This window comes from Apodemus sylvaticus, chromosome 22 (assembly GCF_947179515.1).
Source record: "Apodemus sylvaticus chromosome 22, mApoSyl1.1, whole genome shotgun sequence".
Taxonomy (NCBI): domain Eukaryota; kingdom Metazoa; phylum Chordata; class Mammalia; order Rodentia; family Muridae; genus Apodemus; species Apodemus sylvaticus.
In genome coordinates, this window is record NC_067493.1 from 7,336,244 (window position 1) to 7,344,426 (window position 8,183).

Consider the following 8,183-nt stretch of genomic DNA (forward strand, 5'->3'; position numbering starts at 1 on the left):
GCATTAAAGAGGGATTTTAGGAAGCAAGAATTGTTTTGGCCTGGTGGGGGTGGCACACACCTTTAATCCTAGCACTTGGGAGGCAGAGGCTGGTGGATTTCTGAATTCAAGGCCAGCTTTGTCTACAGAGTGATTTCCAGGAGAGCCAGGGATATACAGAGAAACAGTGTCTCAAAAACCAAAACAAAAAATAATAATAATAAAGTTTTTTAAAGGGGCTGGAGAGATGGCTCAGCTGTTAAGAGCACTGTCTGCTCTTCCAAAGGTTCTGAGTTCAAATCCCAGCAAGCACATGGTGGCTCACAACAATCCGTAATGAAATCTGACATCCTCTTCTGGGGTCTCTGAAGACAGCTACAGTGTATTTAAACATAATAAATAAATAAACTTAAAAAATAGAATTTTGTTTCCTGGCTTCAATCTGGCCTCAGGGAAATTGCAGCTCCCTTTCATCAGATGATAGGAATCAAACAGCCCTGGGAGAAAAGCCAGAAACATAAGGGAAACCCTGTTGAGCATTATTATTATCCAGCACATCTTCATCAGTGCCTCAGTGGAGATAAACACGGTTGAATTGGTATAGTTTCTCTAGATAAACACGTCTGAAATAATAAAGGAAATAAATCTAACTATATAGAAAGGTTAGTTAATAGAATGTCCCAATAAAGGTTGCCAGCCAAAGAGAATTAGAAAATGCAAGGACTGGTTGATTTCATGTTGCAGGATATTAAAACTGATATTCAGTATATACAAGAATTTTGTTGAAATAATTACATACTAACGCCAGTTTAAAAAATAAAAAACAAAAACAAACAAAGAAAAACAAAGAAATCAACTATTTTTGTTAAAAAAATATTGTGTCAGACCCCCCCTCCGCAAAAAAACAACAAAACAAAAAAACTACTGTGTTCAATATTCTTTATATGTATATAGGTTGCCAAGAGAATCTATAACCTAGATCAAAGGTGGATCTAAACATCTCAAAAGATCAAGATCAAGAAAGGGTTTCTTACTTCAAAAGGTATAATTAAGAAATATCCCACCAAGCAGTGGTGGCACACCCCTTTAATCCCAGCACTTAGGAGGCAGAGGCAGGCGAATTCCTGACTATGAGACCAGCCTGGTCTACAGAGTGAATTCCAGGACAGCCAGGGCTACACAGAAAAACGCTGTCTCAAAAAAACAAACAAACAAACAAACAAACAAACAAACAAAAACAAAAAATAAATCCCATCAGTGATTACAGTGTTAAAGTGAGGAACAGGGTAAGGTTGTTAAGGTTAGTGTGATTAGGAAATTTAGGGGTTAAGATAGGATTAGTGCTTTATATTAAGTCCCAGGGTGAGGGTCAGGGTGAGGGTTAAGGTGGTCTCCATCATTCTTGATGGTCTCACTGAGTCTATAGTATGCATATCACACAAAGATAAAATATCAAGTTTAGGGTTTGGCTCAGGGTTAGTGCAAAGGATTTTTTGTGGTTTGTGAAATCAGCTTCTATCTTTTCTCTCCTCTGCCTTCCTTGTCCTCATTTTCATAATCATATCAACATCTGTTTTCCTTCCCCAAGGAAAGTGGAAAGTAAATTATCCAAGAATCTGAGATTACCTTATCCAAGAATTTGCGATTTCCTGACTGGAAATGTCTTTACTACTGTGGGGACCAGGTCACATAAAATAGAAAACTACAACTGCTTTGGTTGTTCTACATTTCACTTGCGGATCCTCCCCCATAAGATGGAGGCAATCATGAAACTTGGTGCTCTTCTTTGATAATAACCTAGCCCTGCCCATCCCACAGCCCTTGACCCCAGTCAGCTCCAACCTGATCATTTAAGTTCCTTGGGAAAGCACCAGCCCAGTCCTCTGTAAACTCTACCAGGTCTTTGTCATTTCACAGCCTGGCCTTTGTCATTAAGGAACAAGATGCAGTTTATTGGCCTGTGAATTCCCTACCTGTCTCACCAGCTCACAGCCAAAAGATGGCTGGAATCATGCCAAATTGAAACCATACAGGAAGAATCCGGGATCTCGAATTTATCATCTCTCAGTTTTCAGAAGCCACACCATATGAGAGATCCTCTTAAGTTTGGCTTCTAAGGTGATGGACTCTGCCTTACTTGGTCCACTTATAACAGCTAGAAAGTAAAAAAAAATCAAGATGTTCCTCAACCAAAATTTGGATAAAGACTATGTGGCTCATTTACAAAATGGAATTCTATTCAGCTAGTAAAAACAAGAACAGTATGAATCTTGCAGGCAAATGGATACAACTAGATATTATCATCCTAAGTGAACTATCCCAGACCCAAACGTACATGCATGTATGTACTCACGTACTAATGGATAATAACCATAAAGTACAGGATATCTGCATGATATTTCTTCGTCCTGAAGAAGCTAAACAAGAAGGAAGCCTAAGGGGCTGAATAGATGGCTCAGCTGGTAAGAGCACTGACTGCTCTTGTGAAGGTCCTGAGTTCATATCCCAGCAACCACATGGTGGCTCACAAACACCAGTAATGAGATCTGATGCCCTCCTCTGCTGTGTCTGAAAACAAATACAGGGTCCTTACATATAAAAAAAAATATTTTTAAAAAGAAAGAAGGCTAAAATGAGCATGGTTGAATCACACTCTGAAGTGGAAATAAAACGGTCAAAGGAGGCAGATGAAAGGGAGAGAGAACTGGAAGGTCCAGTAATTCAGAAAGGGGAAGGGAAGGGAAGGAACAGCTGTGGTGAGAGAAAAGGAAGGGCCATAGGACAAGGAAAATGAATTGAAATCCCCAGCTGACAGGGATCTAAGAGTTTAGGCAACTTTAGGATCTGCTACAGACAATGAAAGGGAGAGCAATGGGCAGTCTATGGGGGGGGGGGTGATCATAGCTGAAATACATAGCAGTGAGATTTGGACACTGAAGAGGGCCATACCCTAAAGACAGGCAGAACTCCCAGTGGAAAGTTAATTGCACCAACCAAACCAAAAACCTTTCCAACCAAAACTTATCTTGTCTACAAGAAATACAGGCAAAAATATGGAGTAGAGAATGAGGAACTCACCAAAATATACCCTGCTCAAGTTGAGACCCATCCCATGGGCAATCACCAATCCCTGACTATACTGAGGATATACTTTGTTATACTTCCAGAAAGTAGCTTAGCATAATTGTTCTCTGAGAGTCTCCATCAAGCACCTGACTGAAACAGATGCAGCGCCCACAGCCTAACATTGCACAGAACACAGGGGATCTTTGGAAGAGTTGGGGAAAGAAATGAGGGCCTCCAAAAAAAAAAAAAAGAAACCCATAAGAAGTCCCTCAGTGTCAACCAACCTGGGCACTAGGAAACTCTCAAAGAATGAGCCACCAGCCATCATTCAGATGACTGTAGCTCTGAAAGGTTGAAATGTTATCAACTTCGCCTCTCTCCTGATTATGTTTCCTTATGGATTGCTAGGATTTTCTTACCCTGCCCACCTCCTCTCCTAGCTTCCAACATCAACCAGTAATCTCTCTTGAACATAACCAACAGTTCAGTAAAAGAGCCAGCACTCAGCCAACACTCTAAAAATCTACAAAGAAAACTGTAACACAGAAATAACACTCCCACAAAAACAAGACAAACCGAGAAACTAGTACCTAGACCAATAATCACCAAAAATGCAAATACCTAGGACCAGCATAGAAATATATGTAATACCAGCCAGGAAAATAAGTCGCCATCCTCAGGCTCTCACTCCTCTCCTTTTCCACAAACAACCTCTTTTGTATCATAGCTCTTGTGTGTTTTACTTTCTCAATATATGTTAGAGAAAAAGGAGGAAGAGAAGGAAGAGGAGGGGGAAGAGAAGGAGGAGGAGGAAGAGGAGGAGAAGAGAGAAGAAGAAGAAGAAGAAGAAGAAGAAGAAGAAGAAGAAGAAGAAGAAGAAGAAGAAGAAGAAGAAGAAGAAGAAGAAGAAGATCAGCATAAAGAAAATATTTCCAAGAAAACCACAAATGAAAGCTTTCATTGACTAAAGGAAGGTGTCTATTAATGTACAAGAAGCATCAAAAATACCAGATTGGGAAAGAGACGTTTGCCACATCATAATCAAAACAATAAACATATTAGTTAAAGAAACAAAAAAATTATAGCAGAAAAAAATTAACAAACCAAGCAAAAGAAAAACTAGTAATGTTTGAAATCAGAAATATTAGATTCATATCTGTGTTCTTTTTTTAAGGAATAAATTCATTCCTTATGCAATGTTCTCCCTGCATGTATTACTGCAGGCCAGAAGAGGGCACCAGGTCCCATTACATATGATCATGGAACACCATGTGGCTGCTGAGAATTGAACTCATGGCCTGTGTAAGAACAGCCAGAGCTCTTAACCTCTGAGCCATCTCTCCAGGCCTAATCCTGCCTTCTTAATGTATATTGTAAAAGACAAAAAGCTTTGGACACAGTTGCTGCATAGTCACAGAACCCACCCAAGCTTCTACAAGAAAGCAACTAGTCCAGATGTTTTGGACAGAATTACAATCAGCCGTGATACTGAAGTTATTCATAGGTCATTGCCTGAACTAGCAGGTTAGAAGCACCACTACAAACCTCACAGGTGGTCACATCTGTCTGATGTTTCTGATCCAACCCCATAGAGGACCCACCACCCCTGTGCATACATCTCAGCCGGATGTTCCTTCCCATTGTGGGCAGATAGTTTGTGCTCACCATGTCTTGATTTCAGTGTTTCCCTGAGGTCCCCCTCACAGCAAACAACAGCAGAGCTCAGGACAGGACACAGAGAATCATTCAAACTGCACAGCCACAGAGAACACACCAAAAGGCACCCAGAAGATCTCGCCTGTTGTCTGACTGGCTGGTCTCCCTCACACCCTTGATTGGCCAGTGACTCTTAGCCCTCCTCAGGTTAAAGTGAGCTTCCTATCCAGGGCCACACCTTTTCAACATCTCAGGAGTGGTTTGCATTCCATTAACATTTGAAATAAGATATCAAGAGGCATCACACCCCACACAGCCCTGAGGGAGGAACAACATTCCAGCTTAGGCTGGTCAGCTTCCTGCTTCTCCCCCTCTGATGCCAGGACCCTGCATTTACCAGTACCTGTGCCTGAGCTTTCCTCAAAGCACTTTTCTTCTTCCCATAATAATGATGAAAAGTTTGCCTAGAACATTACTGAAGGTTCATTGGACATATCAATCTGACCCAGGAATTGATGAGCCAATGTAACATCAGCCTGGTCTACAAGGTGAGGTCCAGGTCAGCCTCTGCTATACAGAGAAACACTTGTCTCAAAAAAAAAAATAACAAAAACAAACCAAGTGGGGTTTTTTTGTCTGTTTGTTTGTTTTGTTTTGTTTTGTTTTGTCTAAATCCTGGGCTCAGGGAAACTGAAGCTCTCTTCTCAAACAACCCCATAAGAAAAGCCAGAAACATAAGGGAAACATAAGAGAAACATTATTGAGCACTATTATTAATCAGCACATTTTCAACAGTGGCAAATAAAAATAAAATACAGTTGTATTAGTACAGATTTTCTAGATAAGCCTATCTCAAATCATAGAGAAAAATGAATCTTTCTATGTATAGAGAAAGGGTAGTTAACAGAATGTCATTATAAAGGTTGTCAGGCAAGGAGAGTTAGAAAAATCAAGGACTGGTGGATTTCAATGTGCAGGATATTACAGCTGATCTTCAGTGTATACCAGCATATTTAAGAAATAAGTACTTCCTAATGCCAGTTTTAAAAAAACAAACAAACAAATCAACTTTGCTTTATAAAATAAAAAAGTACAAGTACCAAAACAAAAGAACTGCTTTTTCATGACATTTCTATAGGTAGGTTGCAAAAAACACATATAGCCTAGATCAAAAGTGGATAAGAACATCTAAAAAGTTCAAGATTAAGAAAGGGTTTCTCACTTCAAAAGGTATAATTCAGAAACATCCCCCAGAGTAAGCAGGGTGAGAGTTAGGGTTAGGGGATTAGGGGGTTATGGTTAGGATCAGGACAAGTGTTGTTAGGGTTAGGATGCTTAGGAAATTAAGGGGTTAAGATAGGATTATAGATTTAGTAAAAGTCCCAGGGCTAGGCTCATGGTTAAGGTTAAGATGGCCACCATTATTCTTGATGGTCCCACTGAGTCAATCGTATCCCTGTTACACAATGAAGAAATGTTAGGGTTGTGGTCAGTCTCAGAATCAGGTCAAAGGATTTGTTTGTTGTTGTATGTGAACTCAGTTTCAATCTTTTCGCTCATCTGCCTTCTTAGTCCTCATTTTTTAAAATATCAAAATCTTTCCTGTCCCAGTGAAAGTGGAAAGTGAGTTATCCAAGAACCTATAATTCCCAGATGGGAAATATCTTTGCATTATTATGAGGTCCTGTTCACAGACAACAGAAAACCACTACTCCTTTAGTTTTTCTAAGTTTCATCTGGGGATCCTCATAAGATGTACAAAATCATGGGACTTGGTGCCCCTCTTTGGTAATATCATAAGTATTGCATGGGCCATTTGTCTTCACCACATCTTTAGTAAATATAACCAAATGGTACAAGACAAAATGGTCTCCATCATTACTCTTGCTGGTCTCACTGAGTCAATAGGAACCCAATTACACAAAATACCACAACTATAAGCTATTCATTTTATATCTTAATGGTTTGTTCTGTTCTTACTCTGCTAGCTTCTACCTTATTCACTCAATGGTTTCTCTAAAGAACCTAAAAGTTTATCCATACCACTTCCAAACTAGCATACTGAAAAAGGAAGTGATGACTCTGATATTCACAAAATCAAACAGATAATCAAGGGACAAGTTGCCAAGGGCAAGACCGACTGCTGCCAGCAAAGATTATCTGTGCTACTCTGTGTTGGGTCTCAGTGTCAGTTATTTATGCAGCTAATTCCCCTCAGTGATAAAATGGCCTTCAGTGCTCTTCTGCTCTAGATATGTATGATTTACTTCCTGTCCAAATTAAAAATATGCTTACTAAAGATTTTTTGTGAAGTTTTCACAAAATGATCAATGAAAATTATGGAAAAAAAATCTTACACAAGCAATAAAAATAAATTCGTGGCTTAATGAAATTTGTCTTTTATTACTTATGTATAGAATATCCACATGGGATCATGGTTTATTCTTCACATCTTTTCCTTAATACCAAATAGATTACAAGTAAAGTAAACTGGTTAACTTTGACTAAGTTATTTTTATTCAGAATAAATAAAACTTAAAAATTAATATGAATAGACAAATGTATATTTAATCAAGAAATCCCCACAGGTAAAATAAATATGAAATGCCATTATGTCTCTGAATCTTTATTTGTAATGGGTAACATGAGGATATATATTTAAATTGTAATGTCTACTTTTAAGTACCTGATATATGTAAACATACAGATCTGGTCACAGTGATATCTCTATGAACCCTATCCCATTTCTAGTGCACAACATGGTCATTATCCCTTAGGGTTCTAAATTAGTTTTAAATATTTTTGTTTTCCTAGACCAGGATTTATTCTTCATATTGGGCATTGTCTTTACGCAATGTAGGAATAATACATGAGTGCTTTTGAAAATGAAATACACATGTGTAAATATTTATATAGACAAAAACACTTTAATAATTTAAACAATATTTATTTCCCAAAATGCCTCATTAAAAACCAATAAATATACTAAGATAGAAAGATCAGCACAAGGCTTCTGACTTATTGTCTAAATTAAACAACAACCATTTTCATATCTTCAACTCCCTTGAATTAATATATCACAGAGGGTCTTTTTAAATGTTATTAAAACTCTGTGAAATGAGAGGACATGGGTGGCCAGTATTTCTATAATTTGTAGGGGGAATAACTTATTAGGTCATGTGAATTTGTCTAAACATATCCTGAGTAACTTGTTTTTGATGTATAGAATGTACTTCAGGGCTGGATAGAAGGCTCAGCATTTAAAAGCATTGACTGCTCTTCGAGAGGTTCTGAGTTCAATTCCCAGCAACCACAAGGTGGATCACTACCATATGTCACAGGATCATATGTCCTCTTTTTCTGTGTCTGAAGACAGGGATATTATGCTCACATACATGAAATAAATAAATAAATCTTTTTTTAAAGAAATGCTTTGTCAATTTTCTTTAGGGAAAAACAATAATTTTACCTTTTATCCTTTG